At 39.9% G+C, this 11578-nt stretch overlaps 1 long non-coding RNA gene across 1 annotated transcript; it reads right to left on the bottom strand.

Moving 5' to 3' along the window:
• Window positions 1–1286: 1286 nt before the first annotated feature.
• Window positions 1287–11572, bottom strand: LOC107184715. The gene is made up of 2 exons (XR_001515612.1): window positions 10939–11572; window positions 1287–2891 (listed from the first exon to the last, which is right to left on the bottom strand). It is a non-coding gene; the product is annotated as an uncharacterized LOC107184715 (long non-coding RNA).
• Between the last annotated feature and the right edge of the window lie 6 nt (window positions 11573–11578).

The following is an 11578-nucleotide window of genomic DNA, read 5'->3' as shown; positions in this document are numbered from 1 at the left end:
GAGGACAGGGGGGAGTGGGTAAGGGCAGAGGGTGGGGTGGGAACCGGGTGGAGGGGAGCTATGGGGGGAAAAAAGAGGAACAACTGTAATAATCTGAACAATAAAAATTAAAAATAAAAATCTGACTTCGTCCCAACTTCCTCTAAATTACCATACCATCCAGCTATATTTTGGCTAATCCTTGCCCCAGATGCCCTACCACATGTTATGCAGCACCAAGTGCAACCTCATCTGTCCCAGACTCTTCTACCTTTCTCAGCTGCCAAAATGTCTTGCTCTTGTCCACCTCATCCCCAAAGAGCCTATAAGTTCAGATGATCCAGCCTTTTCATGGATTCACTCTGTTGCTCAGTAATACTACTTCCATCGTTTAAATAAATCATCGAAGACTTTTGCCTTCTAACAAAGTAGGTGCTTGTGGAAATTTTGGAATAATGAAATGCATACTATAAAATAGCATTTAGGCCAGAACCGGTTTGGCTCAGTGGATAGAGCGTTGGCCTGTGGACTCAAGGGTCCCGGGTTCGATTCCGGTCAAGGGCATGTACCTTGGTTGCGGGCACATCCCCAGTGGGGGGCATGCAGGAGGCAGCTGATGGATGTTTCTCTCTCATTGATGTTTCTGGCTTTCTATCACTCTCCTTTCCTCTCTGTCAAAAATCAATAAAATATATTTAAAAAAAATAAAATAAAATAGCATTTAGAACAAACACCCCATTTTATAGCTCATAGGACAGTACCAAACATTAGTAAGTTTAAATGTAACAAATATGATTTTTGGTATATAAATTTGCAAAAACAGTCTCTTTTCTTCTACCCCTCAATTTAACTCTTAGAAGCAAATGTACGAGCCCTGGTTAACTAGATGTACGCATCATGACACCGAATGAAATGGATTGTACATCTTTCTTAATCAGTCTGCACAAATTTCTAACTGGCTTCTAAATCTTGTAACGAAGAATCAAAATGTAGGCTAAAGGAAACACATCAACTGGGTAGCAAGTGCCTTCCTTTGTAACGTGGAGGTTGTTTTCTACTGTCTGAATTTTGCTGCTTCTCTAAAATAAAATGTGCCCTGGCCAGTTTGGCTCAGTGGATAGAGCATCGGCCTGCTGACTGAAGGATCCTGAGTTTGATTCTGGCCAAGGGCACATGCCTGGGTTGCGGGTTCAATCCCCAGTAAGGGGCATGCAGGAGGCAGCCGATCAATGATGCTCTCTCATCATTGATGTTTCTATCTCTCTCTATTCCTTCCTCCCTGAAATCAATTAAAAAATACTTAAAAAAATAAAATGTAAGAGGTAAATGGTACCCTTGTGCTTCAAGTAAAGTTATGGAACTCTAAGGCAGATATTTCCTTTGCATTCACATATCTTCCTGGAAAGAAAATACAATTTTTCCCTTCCCCTTTCCCTTCACATTTACTCTTTCCAACCTAACATAGGACAGACAGAAAAAGCAACCACAACCAGTGTTGCATCTTTGTGCTACTAGAAGAGTGACGTCACAGGCACAGTCTGAGCAAGGTCAGAAAGGACCCTGTCAGGTCAACGTGGAACATGGCCTTGCTACTTGGATTAGCTCCTTCCAACCTGGAAATACCTTTTCTGGTCATGGAAGAACTGGATGTATCCTTTAGCTTATGAAATAGGATTTGAACTTGAAATCTTAATTTTTAAGTCCTGATTTTGCAGGGTAGCTAGATGATGAATGTATATATTAAGACTTTGTAGCTGGATTGCACATGAGATCAGATTGCCAACTTCTTGACTTTCAAATTTAGACTTCATTTTATCCTTAAGTGCTGAGCAATATATATAGCATGCTGTGAAATGTCTATTATAGTTCTTTAATTCATCAGTATTAATACAGAATTATCTTTTGTGTTCCTTGGTCCTTTTTATTCAATGTAATCAGAAGCTGTGATGTTTTGCCTTTGTAGTCCTTTGCTTTGTTACTGTAATGTGTGGTGTGTTTTTTTACGAAGCATGTGACTTTGCACTAATGTGAGGCGGATGATCTTAAGACTGCTATAAATATATATATCACTCTCTTACTATATAGGGTTTTCCATTAGAATAAGCTTTTATCAAATAGATCATTGATGAAATTTAGGATTTACACAATTTGCATTGTCAAATGACACTTATATTTATAGTTTCAATTCCAAAAATAGCAAACTTGATAAACAGCCACTTTAAACTTGTTCTGGCGAACCAGACCCTGCTGTAGCTGTAGTCTGAGGTAGTTACCTATATGAGCCTTCTCCACTGTTATGGCCTCCACATGAGCCAGTAGTTAAGGAGATTATAGAACCCATGAAAGCTTTTTGTATGTATAACTAGGTTTTATTTTTCTGATGCTGCTGATTTTACAACTCTGGGTCAGTGTATGTGTAATATTCTAGTGCTTTAATGCCTTTTTTTATGGAGGAGTGGGTAATGTTATTTGAACAGATGCAGAAGGAACTGTTAGTGGTCAAGACAAACACATTTGAAATAAAGGAAGTGTGTACATGTTAACAATTCATAGCTGCACTTTTTATGACATTTTGAAAATTTATAGGTACAGAACAATAGGTTTTGTTCAACATTTTACTTGCAAAAATTTATTTCATTGTTATTAGTAGGAATTTTATTGGTTTAATAAAATTGGCAAAACTGTAAAAATAAAAGAAATGCAGGTCTTTACAAAGCATATGCCTGAACCTTGATGGGGTCACTGGCTGCTGTCTGAGCTTTCAGCCCTGCAGGGCATCAGGTATCTGAGGGTCACAAGGCTCTGGAAAGTTCAATCACATCTTCAAGACTCTCTCAAAATTAAATGTATTCCTGTAACAGACCAGCTAAGGTGAGTTACTGGTGCCCCATGAGCAGCAGTGGTAGGGCTTGCTGTGGTGTTTAAAGACACTGTGTTAGGAAAATGGCCGCCCCGTAAGCGAATGCCCATCGATTGCCGTTATTATGAATGACAGAGAGTTGTTTATATCCCTGGGGAAAGCCATGGAGTGGACTTGTCTGTGGTAGACCACCGGCTAGCACTCCCCCAAATGCCCTATAAAGAGAGAAATTCCAGGCATCATTGCCTGGGGTAGAGGAGTCTTTAACAAAATTAAGGCATGGAGCTTGCGCAGTGGACTAAGGGGGCCCGACCGGCAGGGTGACAGATGATGCCCTCGTATGGGTCTGAGTTGTTTTTGGGTGATGACACCTTTAATCTTAGTACAGGCAGTGAGGTTGCCCACAGTCTGAGTCCCTCTGACCTGTGGCCATCTTACCACTGAGGCTGGGGCTCTCTTCTTTATCTCAGGTATAGCCTTTGCAAGGTTTATTTGCTGTTTCAGAAGACAAAGCAAAAGCAATCCTAAACTGAAGCCATTATCATAGCCTCTTCTCACACCAGAACCAGAATCCGTTCTGGCCTAGCTTGGTGCCATGCTGGGACTGGAGGAAACATCAGAACAGCTGCTATGCTGACTCACTGAAGAGCAAGGTGGGGCTGCTCTGCTGAGTGGCTGAGATGCAGAGCCCTCATCCAGGCCAGACACTGTGGGGTAGTCTGCAAGCAGAAGCCGGTCCCTTATGGCCTGATGAAAACTGTCTTGAAAAAAGCTCCTTCACCCTGGGCACTCAGCTCGGGACCCAGGCAGACAACTGAGGCGGCAGCCCACTGGTAGGGTGAACCTGGAGTCAACCTCTGTGTCCCTAAGAACGACTAAGATGGCTCTAAATCCTCCCATACTTGTTACATTTCAATTGAGTCCTTCCCACCCCCAACCCAAAACCACATTGAAGCACTAACCCTCAATATCTCAGAATGTGAACTCTTGGAGATGGGTTCTTTATAAAGGTAAGCAAGTTAAAATGAGCTCATTAGGGTGAGCCCTAACCTAAAAGGACTGGCATGCTTATAAAAAGGAGAAATTTGAACACACATCGATACAGAGGCATGATGATGTGAAGATTTAGGGATAACACGGTCACCTATGAGCCACGGAGAGTGACCTGGGACAGACCCTTTATTCATGGCCCTCAGAAAGAACCCACCCCACTGACACCTTGATTATGGACTTCTAGCCTCCAGAACTGTGACACAATAATTTTCTGTTGTTTAAGGCACCCGGTTCATGTATTTTGTTATGGCAGTTCTAGCAACAAATAGATGATTAATTTTTAATTTTCTAGTAAGCCAGAACAGTATCCTCAAATTCAGTTTATTAATTTGTGATATAAACTGAAGCCTGAGCCTAATCTGCCTGGTCTCCACCTTCCTGGGAATAGGGTCACTCAGTAGAACAAATAATAGATAAAATATCCTGGTTAATGTGAAGGAATTTATAAAACTAGGTTGCTTTATTTATTAGTTTTAGACTTAGCCAGGAGGGTCTCACCTTCTTTTCAGCCACAGTGACCATGAAAATATTTCTTAGTGCCCAGTCGGTGTGGCTCAGTGGTTGAGTGTCTACCTCTGAAACAGGAGGTTTCAGTTTGATTCCTGGTCAGAGTACATGCCCAGGTTGTGGGCTTGATCCCCATTAGTGGGCTTGCAGGAGGCAGCCGAACAATGATTCTCTCATCATTGATGTTTCTATCTCTCCATTCCTCTCTGAAATCAATAAAAATATATTTTAAAAAATATTCCTTAGAATAAGAAAGCTTGGCCTCTAGTCCTGGCTTTGCAGTGAACTTGGTAGATCATGTAACTTTTCTTTAATTATCATTATAAAGAAAGAATATACCCTTATAGCATTAACATTACAGAAAGGTTCATAGAGAGTTAGAGGTATTACGGGATGTCTCTCCATTCTAAATAACTTTACAGTATATTCTGCATAAGCCCTGGGAATGACTGGATTAAATTCAAAACCCAACCCTCAAAACTTTTGTCTGAAAGATTTTTCCAGAAACTGTGAATATGATCGTATTTGGAAATAGGTTTTTTGCAGCTGTAATCAAGTTAAGATGAGGTCATACTGGATTAGGGTGGGCTATATGCCAAAGACTGGTGTCCTTAAGAGATAAATTTGGACAAAGACAGAGACACACAGGGAAAATGCCATCTGATGATGGTGGCAGACACTGGAGTGATGTGTTGACAAACTAAGGATTGCCAAGGATTGGTGGTAACCATCAGATGCTGCAAAGAGGCAAGGACTGGTCCTCCCCTAAAGTTTTCACAGGAAGAATGGCTCTGCTCATGGCTTGATTTCTAGCCTCGAGAACTGTGAGAGAAAACATTTGTGGTTTTTTTTTTTATTGTCTAAAGTTTTACATATGCCTCCTTTTCCCCCAATTGGCCCCTCCCCCCTACATTTCTGGATTTAAAAAATATTTTTTTTATTGATTTCAGAGAGGAAGGGAGGGGAGAATCATTGATTGGCTGCCTTCTGCATGCCCCACACTGGGAATCGAGCCTGAAACCCCAGCATGTGCCCTGACTGGGAACTGACCTGTGACCTCCTGGTTCATAGGTTGATGATCAACTACTGAGCCACGCTGGTATGGCCATTCCTATTGTCTCGAGCCACCCATTTTGTGGTATTTTGTTATTTAGGAAACTAATGCACATCTCTTTCTCCCACATCAGGATGGGAGATACACTGGACGCTCTCTACATTCTGATCAAACAGAAACTCAGAAAGTATCCCTTTCAAAGGATATTTTAAAAGTACAGAAAATATCTTATTTTGACTATTATATTATACAGTACATATTAAGAAACTTAAACTTTAGTTGTGTAATTGTTTATCCTTTTTTTCCCTCATATCCCACTGCTAGTCTCAGGAAATTTATGGGTCCCAATTTCAAACTACAATTAAAATCTGAACATTTCTCTTCATTTCACTGCTAACATCCTGGTCCAAGCCACTATCATCTCTCACAGCCTCCTATTTTCCCTTTTCCCAATCTTGCTCACCTAGTTTACTGGTAAAAGAACCTATTTGATAAAATCTAGCATTCATTTATGATAAAACTCTCAGCAAAGTGGGAATACAGGGAATATACCTTAACATAATAAAGGCCATATATGACAAACTCACAGTTAACATCATATAAAATGGGGAAGAGCTAAAAGCATTTTCCTTAAGATCAGGAAAAAGACAAGGATGTCTACTTTGACCCCTTATATCCAACATAGTACTGGAAGTCCTAGCCATAGCAATCAGACAAGAAAAGAAATAATAATCCAAATTTGAGAGGAAGAAACAAAATTGTAATTATTTGCAGATGACATAGTAATATACATGTATGGAGAGAGAATCCTAAAGATTCCACCAAAAGCTATTAGAACTAATAAATGAATTGAGAAAGGTAGCAGGATGCAAAATTAATACTCAAGAATCAAATGCATTTTTATATACTGATAGTAAACTATAAGAAAGGAAAACTAAGAAAACAATTCCATTTACAATTGTATCAAATAAAATATCTAGGAATTAATTTAACCAAGGAAATAAAAGACCTGTACTATGAAAATTATAAGACACTGAAGAAAGAAATGTAAGAAGATACAAAAAATGGAAGGATATACTGTACTCATGGGTAGGAAGAATTAATACAGTTAAAGTTTCCATACTACCCAAAGCAATCTACAAATTCAATGAAATTCCTATCAAAATACCAATGGCGAAAATGGTGGCATAAGTAAATGCAATACTCACATCCTTCCACAATAACATCAAAATTACAACAAAACTATAGAACAACCAACATTCAGAACCACCTGAATTCTGGCTGAACAGAAGTCCTACAACTAAGGATATAAAGAAGCCACATCAAGACTGGAGGAGAGGCAAAGATGTGGAACAGGATGGTCCCACACCCACATGTGGCAGATAAAAACCGGGAGGGATAGCTTGGCTGTGGAGGTCCCCCCGAGGGATCTCAGCCTCACACCAGCACCCCCAGCACAGGGTTCCAATGCCAGGAGGAGAAGTCCCCATAATTTCTGGCTGTAAAAACCAGCTGGGATTATGGATGAGTGAGATGGAAGGCTGCTGGAGTTCCAGGTGTTCCTCTTAAAGGGCCCATGCACAGACTTACTCAAACTCACTCCTCTGAGCTCCAGTACTGGTGTAGCAGCTTAAAAGGAAAGAGGGTCATTCAGGGAGAAACTGAATTGTCTTCCATCAGAACAAGAATTAGGAGTGCACCTTTTTGCCAGACATAGTGCTGGTAGAGGCCATTTTTCCTTTTCTGAGACATACCCTCTGACCCCCACCACAAACAAGTCCCTGCTTAGAGGGCACAGCCCTCTTAGCATAATTAAGCTTGACCTTAGGATGGTTCCTAGAACTTATCTGGGTAGCTAATGGGCTGTGGGAGATGCAGCAAGTGCTGCCAAAACAAGTGAAACTCACAAGAACATTGTAACTATGTTGACCACAACCTTGTTTGTCTCTGACTATAAAATAAAGCTTCAGCTTACAGGTCGGGTCTTTCTGTGTCCTCATCCAGGCATGGAAGATCTGCTGAGCCCCAGCTATATTCCCTTTGTCTATCTTTTTTAAATCCTTCACCGCCCTCCCTCAGGTTTACCCTTGGCCGTGCTGGTGTGGCACAGTCACTGTGTCCTCATCCAGGTGCAGTGATCACCTGGTCCCAACTGTATTCTCTTGTCTGTTTTCTTTAATCCTTCACCGCCCCTCCTCTGGTTCACCATTGGCTGTGCTGGATGCGGTTCAATCAGGGACATAGGGAGAGGAACTGAAGTGTTTGGCATCAGGGCGAGAGCTGGAGGGGCAGCTTCCTTCCAGACAGAAGTGCTGGCAGAGGCCATTGTTCCTTTTCTGAGCCCTCCTCCCACAGACCTGTCAGGTGAGCTCCATCAACCGGGCTAACATGATTAGTCCTGCCCTGGTAATTCCCTGAAACTTCAGAAAAAGAGCTAAACAAAATGGAGACAACCAATTCACAAAATGCAGAGTTTAAGACACTGGTTATAAGGATGTTCAATGAACTTAGGGGAAGAATAGGTAAACTTGGTGAGAACTTCAACTGCATAAAAATGGCATGGAAACCATAAAGGAGAACCAGTCAGGAATGAAGAATAGAAGAAATCTGCGTGAAGATGGAGGCACAGATTAGAATGATGCACCCGGAAGTCAAGAATTCAAAGGATTTCTGGCTACCGCCAGAAGCCAGGAAGAAACAGGAGGGATTTTTTCCATAGAGCCTTCAGAAGGAGCATGGCCGGGCTGACACCTTGATTTTTAACTTCCAGCTCCAGAAATGTGAAAGAATAAGTTCTCTTGTGTTTCAATCAACCAGTTTATAGTACCTTGTTACAAAAGGCCTAGGGAATGAATACAGTCTGCTTCCAGACCCATTTTCAAATCACTCAACCAAAGTCTAAATCCTATAATATGTATTTTCTAACAACCTCTACTGTGATATCCCACAGCTCCCTATGTCATGTTGTTTTCCCTCACTACACTAAATAATAAACCCAAATTGTTTAACTTTAAAAAAAGAAATGAAGAATACATGAGCTAAAATGAAGAATACATTGCAGGGAATCAACAGTAAAGTAGATGAAGCAAAGGATCAAGTAAGAGACTGGGAAGATAAGGAAGCAGAAAACAACCAATCAGAACAGCAAAAAAGAATCCAAAAAAATAAGGATAGAATAAAGAGCCTCTGGGATAACTTCAAGCCTACCAACATTTGCATTATTGGGGTACCAGAAGAATTGGAGAGTGAGGAATTGAAAATCCATGTGGAAATAATGACAGAAAACTTCCCTAACCTGGTGAAGGAAACAGACATACAAGTCCAGAAAGCAGATTTTGTAGAAGACAGAAGAAACCCAAGCGAAACTTATAGAAATGGAGTTACACAGCTTTATTACGCCAACGTTCTCAGTGGAGTCACCTCCAAAATCTGAGCAAACCAATATGGGGGAAGCCCCTCTTTTATCCCCTTTTGGTGTCTTTGTCCCCAGATACAGAATGGGACTTCTGGACCTTTCGTGGGCTTTGCAAAAACCCCATGTGCTGGAATGGGGGCAGTGAGACCACACCTGGGCCTGACCTGGCGTCAGCACTGATAACCCCCTCCAGGGGTTGTGTATTGTTCAGTTTATGGCCTCAGCTCTTGCAAGACCAGATTTTGGGAAAGGGGCAGTGACTTAATTATAAGCTATCAAGAATGTACATTAGGTTACTGGCACAAATTCAGATTACTAGCCCCCTCCACCCCCGCAAATGTCTTATTTTCCCCATCACAGAGAGTCTCAAACAAGATAAATCCAAAGAGGTCTACACCAAGACACATTATAATAAAATGCAAAAGGTTAAAGACAAAAAGAGAATCTTAAAAGCAGCAAAAGAAAAACAGTTAGTTACTTACAAGGGAGCTCCCATAAGACTGTCAACTGATTTCTCAACAGACGCTTTGAAGGCCAGAAGGGACTGGCAAAAAAATATTCAAAGTGATGAAAACCAAGGACCTACAATCAAGATTATTCTACCCAGGAAAGGTATAATTTAGAATTGAAGCACATATAAAGAACTTCTCAGTCCAAAAAAAAAAAAAAAAGCTAAAGGAGTTTACTACCACCAAACCAATATTACATGAAATGTTAGAGAGTCTTCTTTAAGAAGGAAAATAAGCAAAAATATGAATAATAAAATGGCAATAAGTATGTACCTATCAACAGTTGAACCTAAAAAACAAAATAAATGAACAAGCATAACAGAAACGGATTCATAGATACAGAGAACCTTTTGGTGGCTTCCAGATGGGAGGGGATTGAGGGGGATGAGTGAAAAAGGTTAATGTAATTGAAAAGTAAAAAAATTATACCACCACAAAAACCCTCAAAGAGCCAAAGCAATCTTGTCAAAGAAAAGCAAAGTTGGAGATATCACACTACCTGATATCAAACTATACTACAAGGCCATAGTAATAAAAAAAAGCATGGTACTGGCATAAAAGCACACATAAATTAATGGAACAGTATAAAGAGCCCATGCTTATATGGTCAATTAATCTATGACAAGGAAAGCAAGACTACACAGTGGGGTAAAGACAATTTATTCAATAAATGGTGTTGGGGACAGATACATGCAAAAAAATGAAACTAGACCATCTTCTTATACCATATACAAAAATAAAATACAAATGAATTAAAGACTTAAATAAGAGACTGAAACCATAAACCGCCTAGAAGAAAACATGAGTAGACTCTCTGACATCGCTCTTACTCATATAAAAAAATCAAATCTCCTTGGACAAGAGAAATAGAAGAAAAAAATAAATGTGCCATGTCAACTAAAAGTTTTTTGCACAGCAAAAGAAACCATCAACAAAACAAAAAGACAACCTACAAACCAGAAGATGATATTAGTCAATGATAATCCACTAAGGGGTTAATATGCAAAATTTAAAAAGAACTCTTTCAATTTAACACCAAAAAAGCAAACAATTCAATTAAAAAATAGGTAGAGAACCTGAATAGACACTTGTCCAAAGAGGAGGTATAGATGGCCAATAGACATATGAAAAGATGGTTAACGTCACTAATCATCAGGGAAATGTAAATTAAAATTACAATGAGATACCACTGCACACCTGTCAAAATGGTTAGCATCAATAAATCAACAAAGTGCTGGCAAGGATGTGGAGAAAGTGAACCCTCATGCACTGTTGGTGGGAATGCAAACTGCTGCAGTCACTATGAAAAACAGTAGGGAGATTCCTCAAAAAAATTAAAAATAAAACTACCTATGACCCAGCAATTTCACTTCTGGGTATTCATCTGAAGAAATTCAAAACACTAACTTGAAAAGATGTATGCACCCCTATGTTCACTGCAGCCCTATTTACAATAGCCAGGCTATGGAAGCAGCCCAAATGCCTATCAATGAACAATTGGTTAAAGGTGTGTACATATATACAAAGAAATGTTACATGGCCATAAAAACTGAAATCTTACAATTTGCAGCAACGTGGAAGGAGAGGATATTTTGCTGAGTGAAATAAGCCAGTCAGAGAAAGACAAATGTCATATGATTTCACTTAGATGTGGAATCTAAAAAACAAAATACAGTGCAACTTTGGTTCTCAAACTTAATTTGTTCTGGAAGGCTGTTTGAGATGTGATTTGTTTGAAAAACTGAATCATCCCCCCCTTATAAATTATGTAAATTAATTCTTTCCAGACCCCCTACCCCCCCAACGATTCCGTATTGTTTATTCTATAAACAAACACTTCTTAAATCTATGGAACCACCCCCTACTATCCTTAAATGAATCACTTTCAGCACTCAGGGGTGTTTGTTTTTCAGGAATTCAGTATTTGGCATCTTCAATTGTTCACATATTGTTGCCTCCGAAATGCTGCCTGCCAACTGCATTTGGTTTATCCCAATCAACAAGTCTTTCTACCTCTTCAATTGCCTGTGACCATTTTTTCACACCTTTAGCAACATTAGCACTCTTGATGGCCTCTTTGTTTTAACACTGTGCTAATTATCCATTTTGCCAGCAACAAAAGCAAAAAACCCACAAGAACATCCACAGCATGATTTCTTGAGATGTAGACAACTGATTTACATTATCTCCTTTGTTTATGG

This window comes from Myotis davidii, unplaced genomic scaffold (genome assembly GCF_000327345.1).
Source record: "Myotis davidii unplaced genomic scaffold, ASM32734v1 scaffold1007, whole genome shotgun sequence".
Lineage (NCBI taxonomy): Eukaryota > Metazoa > Chordata > Mammalia > Chiroptera > Vespertilionidae > Myotis > Myotis davidii.
Note: the sequence above shows the minus strand (reverse complement) of the source record. Positions and strands in the feature narration are given on the sequence as shown.